Below are 15091 nucleotides of genomic sequence, written 5' to 3'. Positions count from 1 at the left end.
TTTATTAGCTGTATGTAATCTCTGTCCTGCCTTTTTATTTTTCACTCTGTTTGGTCCTGCCTTTTTATATTTTTTCAAATTTCATCCTAGCCCCCTCCCCCCATAAAATTTGCAGCACTTATTATCTGCGTTGTCAACACAATACTAAAATTAAATAGTATCTACAGAAGGATACAGCACTGGGCTTGTCACATGGAGTGTCTCACACAGCGACATTGGCATATAATTGCAAAGTGTTATACACTAGCGTATTGTCCATTGAGCAAACTTGCGATTGATGTGAATCGTACTTTTTTTTTAACAAGAGTGCACACACTGGAATGTCTCGCCTTCTTTACTAATCATTGATATTATGTTGATAGTCCTAATAATAAAGCTTTATTACAACTGTCACATAAACTTAGCATAAACCAAGACCAGATGCTCTGCAGGGCGTAGCTTTATACGACCGCAGAGGTTGAACCCTGAACAGTTGGGGCAAGTATGGACACAACATTCAAGCTGGATTCAGCTCTAAATTTGGATTGTGATTAAATAGTTGACACAGCATAGGTTTCTGACACAGAATGAATGTGTTCTAATGAACTTAAAATTTTTGTTTTCTCTTAGAGCAATTCACTATGCTGTTGAATATTAATCCTCTCAAAAAAATGTTTGAAGAAATTTTCTTTTTTATTTATGAAATTTCAAATGAGAAAAATTGAACCCAATTTTTTTAATCACATCCCCCTTTCCCTTATTCCAAAACTAATCTCAATTAAAATTTCTAATGGAATTTGCAACAATAACTACTCATTTAGATACATCATAAAATATTAAGATGTAAAAAAACTGCTTGTTATCACTGAATGGTAATGATTATTTTAATTTATCAGTTGGTAGTAAAAAGTGAATATACATTGTATATTGTATATAACAAAGATTTAAGTTGATTCTGGACAAAGAAAGATAACTCCAATTAAAAAAAATCTTGCAAATAGATATTTCTTGCTTACTATTCTGGACAAAGAAAGATAACTCTAATTAAAAAAAAATTTGCTATTTCACAATATTGTGCAATTAGATATTTCTTGCCATTGCGCAATACTGTGCAATTGAAAAGACTTGCTATTGCACAATACTTAATATAATAATTTTAGATCCTGATTTGGACCAACTTGAAAACTGGGCCCATAATAAAAAATCTAAGTACATTTTTGGATTCAGCATATCAAAGAACCCCAAGACTTCAATTTTTGTTAAAATCAGATTAAGTTTAATTTTGGACCCTTTGGACTTTAGTGTAGACCAATTTGAAAACAGGACCAAAAATGAAGAATCTACATACACATAGGCGAGTGATATGAGAGCCAAATTTACATTTTTAATGCACCTACCTAACACACGGCTAAATTATATATCACTAGAAAGCTAAAAATGTGTACTTTCTAAATATCCCGGTCGTCAAAAGAAATTATGGTGCATTTTTTTTTAAATCGAGGTCAAAGGTCATGAGTGCAATTTCAATTCACGGATACTTCCAGTTGTAAAATCGAGTCAAAACAAATGCAAAAACGAAACAATTTTATAGGAATGCTGTATTACTGTTGGGAAAATGTATTTCTATCATAATATTAATTAATTTTGGTTGATTTTAACGGTAACGCATGTTACATAACGTTTTCTCTCGGAATCTTTGAAAATCAACATTTAAGTCACACAAATGTATCTGTAGTCGCCCTTGCATTATCTAAATCATATAATACCTCCATATCATTTGATTTCACGTATTTACAAACATATATATCTGCAAATTTGATATAAATAATCCGAAACAAAATATTTGAAGCAAGGGGAAAATATAACATATGGCGTTTTTTTAATTGTTTAGAAAAGTCCCATGATGAGCTGTTTATTAAAATTGAGGAAGTGTATGGTCTCCTGTTAGTTTGAAAGCCTGACAACCATAGAGCAGATTTTCTTTTATATATGTTGCAATATGTTGATATATACAAAAGAAGATGCGGTATGATTGCCAATGAGACAACTATCCACAAAAGACCAAAATGACACAGACATTAACAACTCATACATCACTAAGGGGTCATCCATAATTGTCAACCATTTTCCAAAGTGTACAAAACGTACACTTGGGGGGAGGGGGTTCAAAAATCAACATTTTTACCGTACGCTTTTTTTTCTGGAATTTATATCGTTTCCGTAGGGAAAGTCGATTTATGAAATCGAAAATTGGCTTGGGTGTTTCTCTTCCTATTTCTTCTTTATTATTTTCACTTGATGATATTGATTTCGATATCATAATTCTACTCAATCGGGATTGAACGATTAAAAGATCAAATCATATGAAAACTAAATCTTTCAAAAATGTGAACTAGTAAAATTATTTAAACAAAAAGTTTGTAAGCATTTCTCAGTACCCCCGATTGTCAATTTCACCTGCTTTATTATAGATCGTTATCGTTTTACTCTGTTTAATAAACAAAATTAATGGAAACACTAAATTCTTTGAATGTTTTGATTTTGACAAGACGCCATTTTGTGAAAAGATTTTAAACTGGTCTTTCGATTAATTTCCTTGTAATGCATTCCAAAATAGTAAACCAGTAAACCGGAAGTAAACTTATTTTTCTTCGTATAAGCCTCCTTTAATTAGGAAGACCCCATATGAAGTTTAACCTTAACTTAAAAAATATCCAATATATGTACACGTTACAGTATATATACATAAACGATAATAGTGCCATGAATGACATATTTACTGGGACCTTTTAAATAGAAATGCAGGCGGGAAATTTTAAAAACTCAAAATTTTTTAAAACATTACACTTTTATTGATTGCTGTCTTGAGCTCATATTCCATCAACAACTGTCAGACAGTCCATACTTTGCCAAAGAAATATAACCATGCATTTCCCTTTCTTTGATTCTTAGCATAATTTATGTGCCCTTTTGTTAATCTTTTGCATGCTCTAGGTGCCCTTTTTATTGGAGTTACCATTCCCACTGTGTTAGGAGAAACACTAATCTTTGTACTCTTTATTCTGACAAAACACAAGCATCACAGATAGATGTCATCAAATAAAACAGTCAGATATGTTTTAGTTCTTTTTCAATGCAAATTTTTATATTAAACTAAAATATAATAGACAGGATCTTCTTTTTATTAAGTATGACTGATTCTTCTCTTGAAATCTGAAAATGGTTGATGTACACTTTTTGAGGGAGGGTGGGGGGTCTGAAAAAGTGTACGTTTTGTACACTTTGGAAAATGGTTGACAATTATGGATGACCCCTTAAAAGCAGATATGATAAGAGTACTAACAAACATAACTAAAATGAGTAAAGTGCTACTGGTATATTTATATCAACAAATTGACAATTTTAATATAAAACATCACAAGGAAAATATGATCACTCATTGAACGTCAAAATGTGTTTGATTTTACTTCAGTCGGCCGCCGTGTATCTTGAAATATATAATAAATCAAACAACACTTGACAAAGTAGTTTGTACTCTTTTTAAATATTACACTAGTGATGACGTTCGGCTACTTTTGCACTAAGTATTACGTTTTTTTATCTTGTTTCGCCGCTTTAAACGGAGGACAAGGCTATCCTAATATTGAATACTTTATTTGGCTTTCTAATGTTAAAATCCCGTGATCGAAACGTCGGACCAATGGGATGTTGGACCATTTAGGTGTCGGAATATTGCGATATCGGAATATTATAGCTTCATTTTAACTTGTAATCTCATCATTCTTATCGGTCAACATATCCATACAAAGACAACTTCCTTGGCATGGGCATATATCAGTACAGCAAAGGTTTTGCTCAAAGCGGACACAAGATCTACTATATACAGATTGAATTAAAAATTTGGAATGGACACGAGGGATTTGTCAAAGAGACACAAACCCGCTAAAAAGCAGGCAACGGCCAAAAACCACCAATAGGTCATCAATGCAGCAAGAAACTCCCAAACCCGGAGGCGTTCTTCAGCTGGCCCCTAAACAAAAATGTACTACTTTGAAATGATAATGGACGTCATACTAAGCTTCGAAATATACCCAAGAAGTTTAAATTAAAAATCATACAAAACTAAGAAAGGCACGATGCTCCTGACTTGGGACAGGCGCAAAATTGCGGCGTTGTTAAACATGTTTTGGGAAATCTCAACCCTCCCCCTAAACCTATACCATTGCGTGAACAGATCAAATCTTGTAGAAAGTTGGATGACATCATACCGGACAGATGTTGCCTTTTAGCCAACCAAAGTCATACGGAGATCTTTTATTGTTTCTGTAGTTGGGTCGACATTGTCTTGGATAAAATTTTAACCCCCAGAAGAAAAATAATGCCATGTAGAATGTATGCCCCATTTTCATTGTTTCTAATCTCCTGATCAGTCAAACTTGTTAATAGTTATCAAAGGTGTGTCCATAAATACGGTGCATTGGTAATGATAAACCTAAATGAAAAAGAGTAAAAAAAATATTTATAGATAATATACATTCTACTAAAGCCATACATCTAAGAACTTTGTCAATAGGAATATCGTACGCTTTATTAACTGCCGCAGATGTGCCATCATCCAAAAGGCAACACAGAAATGTTTTTAAAGCAGGTGGCATAATTTCAATTAAATAATAAAGTGAAATGTTTTTAGATAATGGATATTCATCTGATTGGATTACAACTTTACCCTATATCTGCTTCCGTAAAGTAGCTGCACTAAGTGCTTGCAACCAGTTTCGCAGTCACTGCTCAGATCTTTAAATTTTACAGACCGAATATCACAGTCATTTTAAACGGGTAATTTTCCGTCATTACGGCATAAGACAAAATTATAGAGCTACTGTATACAATATTGGATGTACCTTGGCCTTGTTGAAGCTGTATACATGTAACTATAAATTGACCATAGTTTTTTAGTTTTTGTTGAAGCTGATAATATGTTGTGTAGTTTTCTCGGGGGGCGATCCTCGGGCAGAAATTAAGCCCGGTTAACTGATCAAGTAATTAAAGTTGTTAACCAGAATACTTCCTTGTGTACAGGCACGTCATCTTTAATCGTCGAAATGTTAGTAAAAGCTGTTTTATGTTAAGAACTAAATAGCTCTTTAATTTCTGATTTCAAATTTTGTAGCAAATATTTAGCGAAGCAAGCTCAATGGTATTAAGATTTAATAGTAAAATTATCATGAGTTATTTTGTAAATCAGATCATTGTAGGAGATATATGTAGTAACACTCAATACAGCTTGAGTTTGCTCCTTAGAGGATACCTTATGAAGTTGTGTAACTTGCTTATAGGCTTTATACATTTGCAAAATATACAAACAGACAAATCAGAATGAGTTGTAGATCTACTGTCCTCGTTGATATATGAGAAGATCTACTGGTCGGTAGAATTGGTACATGTAGTACAAATTCTTTGTACAGACAAAACAGAAGTTGATAGGTTGTGCATACTTTTGAAACATTTATAGCAACTCTTATGATATTTTGTATTTTCAAATGGGATGTTTTCATTTTTTTCATATTCATCGACCAGTCTTCTGTAAACTTCATCTTTTCGTTTTCCCACTCCGGCAATACAACTGTATCTTCATTTAAGTGTTAACAACATAGTTTTTATGTAGTAAATATATGACAGACTATGCATCTGTGTCAATAAATGGATAGTTTTTTTGCTTTTTAGCAAAGGAAGGGTTTCATTGTGAACTGGACTGTGAAAATTTGACACGACTCGGAAGATTTTCTACAATTTTCCGATACGATTCCTAATTTAGAAAGGGGTGAAATCTGCAGAACTCAAAAACTATGTTTTACTTTGATTTGATCTTTATTTTGGACGATTTTATATCTATTTAAGCTACACTGAAGTTAAAGATAGAAATAGAACCGTTTAAATATGATTTATCGTACTCTAATAGCACTATTAAGTACACGGAAATCGACTAATATATTCAGTAAAAAACGATAACGAAATAGATAAGGGATTCCGGAAATTATAGTGATTTTACCCAACATCATAAAATTACAGAAATTCGTGATTTTAAGAAATGTTGAGATAAAGTCTTGATCTTGAATGAAAAAACGATAACTGATGAGTAATTTGGTGTGATCTAAAACGGATATATTGCAAAAACATTTAATAAAAATTTAATTGTAGATCCGAAAAGGTCGGGATTATGAAAATTTTCGTACAAAATGTCAAATATTTAGAAGGAATGCAAAAGCATATATGCATGCGGACTTACAGTTGTAAATATTGTTTTTCATTATTTTAAGAATCTAATTCACTTAATTATTCTGTCTAAAAGAAGAGATACGACTAATTTCCTTTGCTTGAAAAACATGTCGTAATTATATAATTTTCAACTAATTTCTGAAATAAACGTCAATTTTACAAAAACTGCACCGTACGATTTTGTGACGACCGGCCAAAAATCAAAGTTAAATCATTATTCTTTCATTTAAAAAAAAAATTAGCCGTGTGTTAGGTGGGTGCATTATAGTCCTTAACTAGACGTCTTTTTCAAATATTACACTCGCCTAACAGTTAGATTTGGTATATCAAAGAACCCCATTCATTCAATTTTTGATGAAATCAAACAAAGTTTAATTTTGGACCCCGATTTGGACCAACTTAAAAAAACTGGGCCAATAATCAAGAATCTAAGTACATTTTTAGATTCAGCATATCAAAGAACCTAACTGAATCATTTTTTGTCAAAATCAAACTAAGTCTAATTTTGGACCCTTTGGACCTTAATGTAGACCAATTTGAAAACGGGACCAAAAGTTAAGAATCTACATACACAGTCATGACAGTTAGATTCGGCATATCAAAGAACCCCAATTATTCAATTTTGGACCCTTTGGGCCCCTTATTCTGTTGGGACCAAAACTCCCAAAATCAATACCAACCTTCCTTTTATGGTCATAAACCTTGTGTTTAAATTTCATAGATTTCTATTTACTTATACTAACGTTATGGTGCGAAAACCAAGAAAAATGCTTATTTGGGTCCCTTTTTGGCCCCTAATTCCTAAACTGTTGGGACCTAAACTCCCAAAATCAATACCAACCTTCCTTTTGTAGTCATTAACATTGTGTTTAAATTTCATTGATTTCTATTTACTTAAACTAAAGTTATTGTGCGAAAACCAAGAATAATGCTTATTTGGGCCCTTTTTTGGCCCCTAATTCCTAAACTGTTGAAACCAAAACTCCCAAAATCAATCCCAACCGTTCTTTTGTGGTCATAAACCTTGTGTCAAAATTTCATAGATTTCTATTAACTTAAACTAAAGTTATAGTGCGAAAACCAAGAAAATGCTTATTTGGGCCCTTTTTGGCCCCTAATTCCTTAAATGTTGGGACCAAAACTCCCAAAATCAATACCAACCTTCCTTTTGTGGTCATAAACCTTGTGTTAAAATTTCATAGATTTCCATTCACTTTTACTAAAGTTAGAGTGCGAAAACTAAAAGTATTCGGACGACGACGACGCCAACGTGATAGCAATATACGACGAAAAATTTTTCAAATTTTGCGGTCGTATAAAAACTAAACATTGACCTTTGAACCATGAAAATGAGGTCAAGGTCAGATGAACCATGCCAGGTAGGCATGTACAGCTAACAATTCTTCCATACAACAAATAAAATTTACTTGTTGCTTATAGTTTTAGAAAAACAGACCAAAACACAAAAGCTTAACACTGAGCAATGAACCGTACAAAATGAGGTCAAGGTCAAATAAAACCTGCGCGACTGACAGGTAGGTCATAAAATATTTCCATACACCAAACATAGTTGACCTATTGCATATAGTATTAGAAAAAAAGGCCAAAACTCAAAAACTTAACTTTGACCACTGAACCATCAAAATGAGGTCAAGGTCATATGACACCTGCCAGGTAGACCTGTACACCTTACAACCATTACATACACAAAATATAGAAGACCTATTGCATACAGTATAAGAAAAACAGACCAAAACACAAAAACTTAACTATAACCACTGAACCATGAAAATGAGGTCAAGGTCAGATCACACCTGCCAGTTGGACATGTACATGTACACCTTACAGTGCTTCCATACACCAAATATACTAGACCTATTGCTTATAGTATCTCAGATATGGACTTGACCACCAAAACTTAACCTTGTTCACTGATCCATGAAATGAGGTCGAGGTCAAGTGAAAACTGTCTGACGGGCAAGAGGACCTTGCAAGGTACCCACATACCAAATATAGTTATCCTATTACTTATAATATTAAGAGAGAATTTAACATTACAAAAAATCTTAACTTTTTTTTCAAGTAGTCACCGAACCATGAAAATGAGGTCAAGGACATTGGACATGTGACTGACAGAAACTTTGTAACATGAGGCATCCATATACAAAGTATGAAGCATCCAGGTCTCCCACCTTCTAAAATATAAAGCTTTTAAGAAGTGAGCTAACACAGCCGCCGCCGGATCACTATCCCTATGTCGAGCTTTCTGCGACAAAAGTCGCAGGCTCGACAATAAAACCAGACACTAAATTAAGACCAAAAATAAAAATAAAAAGGACGTCCTGGAAAAACATACAATTGGCTTCAAAACTAACTTGATCTGTGTTTTATGGTACTTAGCATTGTTTATAAGATTTGAAACATTTGGTTGAGGCAAACTGAAGTTAAATGAGAGCAGAAACAGATTTCTGCATTTATAACTCTTGAATAACCAAAGTGACAGTACCCCAATTTCAACTTGATCTGTATTTTGTTAACAAGCACTGTGTATAAGTTTCGTAAAATTTGGTTGATGCAAACTAAAGTAAGAGAGCGGAAACCAACGTCTAATAGATGTAAGAACGTACATGTGGGTAAAGCCTAAATGTCACATGACGTCGCTGTTTGGCGGGGCATATAAAGAAAAATAATATTAGGACAAGTGAAAATCATTTAAGTATAATAAAATGTGTTTGAGTTCACAGACAGTTGAACAAACAACTGTCTAGAAGTGATGAAAATAAATTAGGCTAGTTAATTGGATGGTATTAAGTAGAAATGTATTCCATTTTATACACTCTTAACAAAGAATGATGAAAATCGTGAATATATTTTTTTTTTGGTTCAGCATGCCAATGTGCAAGCACCTGCGTGTTGGCCTATAGGGAGCTATGCGCCTGGAAAAATAAAATAGCTTTTCAAGACGTCATAAGGGACGACATAAAAAAATCAATGAAAGATAAAAATCTTAATTCAAATACAAATGTAGTTCGGGGTGGGGGGTCAAAATTGCAGCAAGTTTTGTTGAAAAAAGAGGGACGAAAGAAACCAAAGGGACAGTCAAACTCATAAATCGAAAATAAACTGACAATGTCTGGCTAAAAATGAAAAAGAAAAAAACAGACAAACATTAGAACACATGACACAACTTATCAACATAAAGAACGAAAGAATAAGCAACAAGAAACCAACCAAAAACTAGGGGGTGATCTCAGGTGCTCCAGAAGGGTAAGCAGATCCTGCTCCACATGTGGCACCTGTCGTGTTTAATTGACATCAATTTTATATTTTATATAGGTGGGTCAGTGAAAAAACATGAATTAAGTTTTTTATCCTACATTAAACCTTTGAATGTTTGATGTTGTCCCTAATTATTACGCGAAATAAAATTGTCATTTAACAATGAATGAAACTGTTAAAAATGGCTTGCACCTTGATCTTTTTACCGATTTTACGAAACACAGGGAATAAGGAACCTTTTTCACGGCTGCACATGAAATAAAAATGTCAAAACACCTTGCACGAAAATAACCTTTTCACCACCCTCTTCTGTCTTTGGTGGCAGAGCTTCTGAATAGTTGTCACAAATATCATATATAATAGAATTGAATTCTATATTAAAATTCGACCTTCCAATGACATGGACAGAAATGTGGCCGTGGATCCTTGTTTTGAAACGTAACTTTTGCAACGTCATGGGACTTTAAGGTGGTACCCAACCCTTTCACTAAAATTACTTTGGCTTGTTTAATTTTCATAAAAATTTGACAAGGTATTTACTTTGACCCTTAAACAAAAATATCAAAAAATATCAAAAATTTTGAACCAACTATTTAAAAAATTACACTGGTTTAACATATAGCAGTTTGACAAACACCAATTTTGATCATTGAGAAGCTAAATATTCCCAATTACAACACAACGTAATTAAAACGTTTAGCTGACTTTACAGAGTTATCTCCCTGTAGATTTAGGTACCACCTTAACCTGGTTAATAATTTTAAAATATAGTATTTACACTTTGGAAACGTTCTTTGAACTTTTAACATTGATTTTACCTTATAAATTTGTCAGTAAGTAACTTTTTTATCCCAAACTGTGATATTTTCCTTGAATTTAGCCATGCTTTTTATCTAGAGGGGTTCCGAACTTACTTCTCTAGATTTATCAATTTGGTGTGTTCGGAGATCTTTCTAGGTGTATTTTCTAAATAGAGGCATAACAAGTTTTTAATAGTTATTATCATTGGTTTAACCAAGGAGGTTATATTAGAAGGAGAGTAAACACTCTGCTTGATAGCATCCCCAGGATAGCAGTTCCATCAGAAAACTAGAGGCTCTAAAGAGCCTGTGTCGCTCACCTTGGTCTATGTGAATACTAAACAAAGGACACAGATGTATTCAAGACAAAATTGTGGTTTGGTGATGGTGATGTGTTTGTAGATCTTACTTTACTGAACATTCTTGCTGCTTACAATTATCTCTATCTATAATGAACTTGACCCAGTAGTTTCAGAGGAGAAGATTTTTGTAAAAGATTACTAAGATTTACGAAAAATGGTTAAAAATTGACTATAAAGGGCAATAACTCCTAAATTGGTCAACTGACCATTTTGGTCATGTGGACTTATTTGTAAATCTTACTTTGCTGAACATTATTGCTGTTTACAGTTTATCTCTATCTATAATAATATTCAAGATAATAACCAAAAACAGTAAAATTTCCTTAAAATTACCAATTCAGGGGCAGCAACCCAGCAACAGATTGTCCGATTCATCTGAAAATTTCAGGGCAGATAGATCTTGACCCGATAAATATTTTTACCCATGTCAAATTTGCTCTAAATGCTTTGGTTTTTGAGTTATAAGCCAAAAACTGCATTTTACCCCTATGTTCTATTTTTAGGCGTGGCGGCCATCTTGGTTAGTTGGCCGGATCACCGGACACATTTTTTAAACTAGATACCCCAATGATGATTGTGGCCAAGTCTGGATTAATTTGGCCCAGTAGTTTCAGAGGAGAAGATTTTTGTAAAAGATTACTAAGATTTACGAAAAATGGTTAAAAATTGACTATAAAGGGCAATAACTCCTAAATTGGTCAACTGACCATTTTGGTCATGTGGACTTATTTGTAAATCTTACTTTGCTGAACATTATTGCTGTTTACAGTTTATCTCTATCTATAATAATATTCAAGATAATAACCAAAAACAGTAAAATTTCCTTAAAATTACCAATTCAGGGGCAGCAACCCAACAACAGGTTGTCCGATTCATCTAAAAATTTCAGGGCAGATAGATTTTGACCTGATGAACAATTTTACCCACGTCAGATTTGCTCTAAATGCTTTGTTTTTTGAGTTATAAGCCAAAAACTGCATTTTACCCCCATGTTCTATTTTTAGCCATGGCGGCCATCTTGGTTGGTTGACCGGGTCACCGGACACATTTTTAAAACTAGATACCCCAATGATGATTGTGGCCATGTTTGGTTTAATTTGGCCTGGTAGTTTCAGAGGAGAAGATTTTTCTAAAAGATTACTAAGATTTACGAAAAAAGGGTTAAAAATTTACTATAAAGGGCAATAACTCCTAAAGGGGTCAATTGACCATTTCGGTCATGTTGACTTATTTGTAAATCTTACTTTGCTGAACATTATTGCTGTTTACAGTTTATCTTTATCTATAATAATATTCAAGATAATAACCAAAAACAGCAAAATTTCCTTAAAATTACATATTCAGGGGGAGCAACCCAACAACGGGTTGTCTGATTCATCTGAAAATTTCAGGGCAGATAGATCTAGACCTGATAAACAATTTAACCCCAGTCAGATTTGCTCTAAATGCTTTGGTTTTTGAGTTATAAGCCAAAAACTGCATTTTACCCCTATGTTCTATTTTTAGCCATGGCGGCCATCTTGGTTGGTAGGCGGGGTCACGCCACACATTTTTTAAACTAGATACCCCAATGATGATTGTGGCCAAGTTTGGTTTAATTTGGCCAATCAGCTTCAGAGGAGAAGATTTTTGTAAAAGTTAACGACGACGGACGACGACGACGACGGACGCAAAGTGATGGGAAAAGCTCACTTGGCCCTTCGGGCCAGGTGAGCTAAAAATGATAAAAATATAAAGAAACCGACATGTTTATCACCCACTTGACATTGCCCTCTGATGTACTGGGCTGTTACCGCGAGCAGTTCGGGCTATTACATAAATCGCAATTATATGTCACATGATTGTTATCAGTGACTGGGTCATTAATTCAACACTACATTGCTTTAAACAAAGATTTTTGCTTCTCCTTTCAATTTCTGTTGATAAGAATTGGCAGGTACTAATCATAGAAAATATACGAATATGCAAAGAACTTTAGTTACGGTGACCGGTAACGACCAGAAGGAATATTTGCAATTAAAACATAGAGAAATTTATCGGGAACAACATAAAAGTGCTTTCTGTTGATATTAACATTGACGGCATTAATTCATTTCTATTAATATTAAAGTTTACTTTTAAACATAAAATTTTAATTTTTAATTATTAACTAAAAAATATCACAAAAAATCTTAACATGTCAATAATTGTATATATCCGGTCAGCAGTCAGTTTATTCAGGTGTTTCTGTTCTTACTCAGGTAATTACGACAAAATCTCCCTCTGTGACAGAGTCTATCTCATCTAATTAACACCCACTTGCAGAAAAGTCAGTAACATTTTATGTGTAACTAGATATCATTGAGATGGAAGCCATCTCTGTGGGCCCTGCTGTGAATAATGTGCATTAAAATATTGTATCTTTACCATAGGACATGGGTTTGTCAACTGAAATCAAAGTTTTTGACCTTGATCTTTGACCTAGGAAGTTGTAAATAAATTATGACACACCCTTTGGTGTTGGTTTATAAACATGTCAAGTATAAACTTTGAAATGATTACGGTTCTCAAGATATAGACAAATGATAGAGCGGACACGATCTTTACCATAGAACATGGGGTTGTCAACTGAAACCAAAGTTTTTGACCTTGACCTTTGACCTAGGTAGTTGCACATAAATTATGACACACCCTTTGGTGTATGGTTTATATACATGTCAAGTAAAAACTTTGAAATGATAACGGTTCTCAAGATATAGAGCGGACACGATCTTTACCATAGGACATGGGGTTATCAACTGAAACCAAAGTTTTTGACCTTGACCTTTGACCTAGGAAGTTGTACATAAATTATGACATACCCTCTGATATCGGTTTATATACATTTCAGGTATAAACTTTAAAATGATAACGGTTCTAAAGATATAGAGCGGACACAATCTTTACCATAGGACATGGGGTTGTCAACTGAAACCAGTTTTTTACCTTGAACTTTGCCCTAGGCAGTCGTTCATAAATTATGACACACCCTCTGGTGTTGGTTCATATACCTGTCAAGTATAAGCTTTGAAATCATAACGGTTCTCAAGATATAGAGCGGACACGATCTTCACCACAGGACACAGGGTTGTCAACTGAAACCAAAGTTTTTTTATCTTGACCTTTGACCTAGGAAGTTGTACATACATCATGACACGCCCTCTGGTGGTGGTTAATAAACATGTAAAGTATAAAGTATGAAATCATAATGGTTTTCTAGATATGGAGCGGACACAAAGTTAAAGTGTTACGGACGGACGGAGGGACAGACTGATCACTATGGATGGACGGACAGACGGACAGACTGATCACTATAGGGCGACCCGCCTAAAGGCGGGGCCCTAATTATCTTCTTTCGTCCTCTCTCCTTCTCCTATAACCTCCTTGGTTTAACTTATGTGTTGATATTTCTTATTTGGTATATAAATTTAAATGTAGTTTCTATAATTAGAGTTCAATTAGTACATGTACATGTATATATCCCTTTCCTCCATAATGACACCTTTTGACGCCACCCCCTTTACTCTATAGTCCATAATGACGCCTTTTGATGCCTGTGTAGTACCTCATTTGAAATGCTTTGACAGGGGTTAAGAAATTTTGTTATAGCTCACTAGCCCATGGCTAATTGGTTGCAAGATTTTACTAGCCCTGTTGAAAGAACTACTAGGCCAACAAAACTGACCTGCTAACCCTAGTATGCCTTACAAATTCAGAGTTTGCTGCAATAACAATGAATTCTATAAACTTAACAATTTTTATCCATTTCATGTCATTGTACAGTAGATTTTTGGATATATTCAAAACTTATATCAGCAAAAAATATTCCATTAGCATATATATTCAATTAATCGATAAATGAATATTCACTGACAATTCTGATATAATGAGTTGACCATATCCGGGGAAGTCTTGACCACTGCTATACGTGGGAATGTAAAAGGATTGGAGGAGTTCTTATCAGATACAATAGCATCATCGCTTTTGTCGGTAAAAGAATTATCAGCACATGTTTCAAATTTATATGCTGTCAAAAGGGATTCACATTTATATTGCAATAAATTAATCAGAAGGAGGTAAAATCAGGTTGCATATTAAGCAATGTACAATATCACCCCCTGTACTGACACATCGAAGATCCACGCAGAGTTATTTGTTCTATTTTAAAACTTGTACAAAATCAGTTCAAATTCTGGGAATCCCAGATGACGTAGTTGAATCTGGATAAGATAGAAAAGTGATGAGGGGATTTTCCCTTTTCAATTTTAGAAATGCCAAGAATTTTTTGTTACTAGTCCGTCGGGCATTTTGGGTTACACGTTTTGGTTGCCCGAGTCTAAATGTTGTAGTCCCGGGCGTCGGGCTAGTGGATTTCTT

General features: G+C 34.0%; 1 protein-coding gene across 1 annotated transcript in view; it reads right to left on the bottom strand.

The window, feature by feature from the left end:
- Positions 1–15091, bottom strand: part of LOC139494080 (zinc finger protein 721-like) — a 36669-nt gene that overhangs the window by 19399 nt on the left and 2179 nt on the right. The window lies entirely within an intron of this gene.

This window comes from Mytilus edulis, chromosome 11, assembly GCF_963676685.1.
Source record: "Mytilus edulis chromosome 11, xbMytEdul2.2, whole genome shotgun sequence".
NCBI lineage: Eukaryota > Metazoa > Mollusca > Bivalvia > Mytilida > Mytilidae > Mytilus > Mytilus edulis.
Note: the sequence above shows the minus strand (reverse complement) of the source record. Positions and strands in the feature narration are given on the sequence as shown.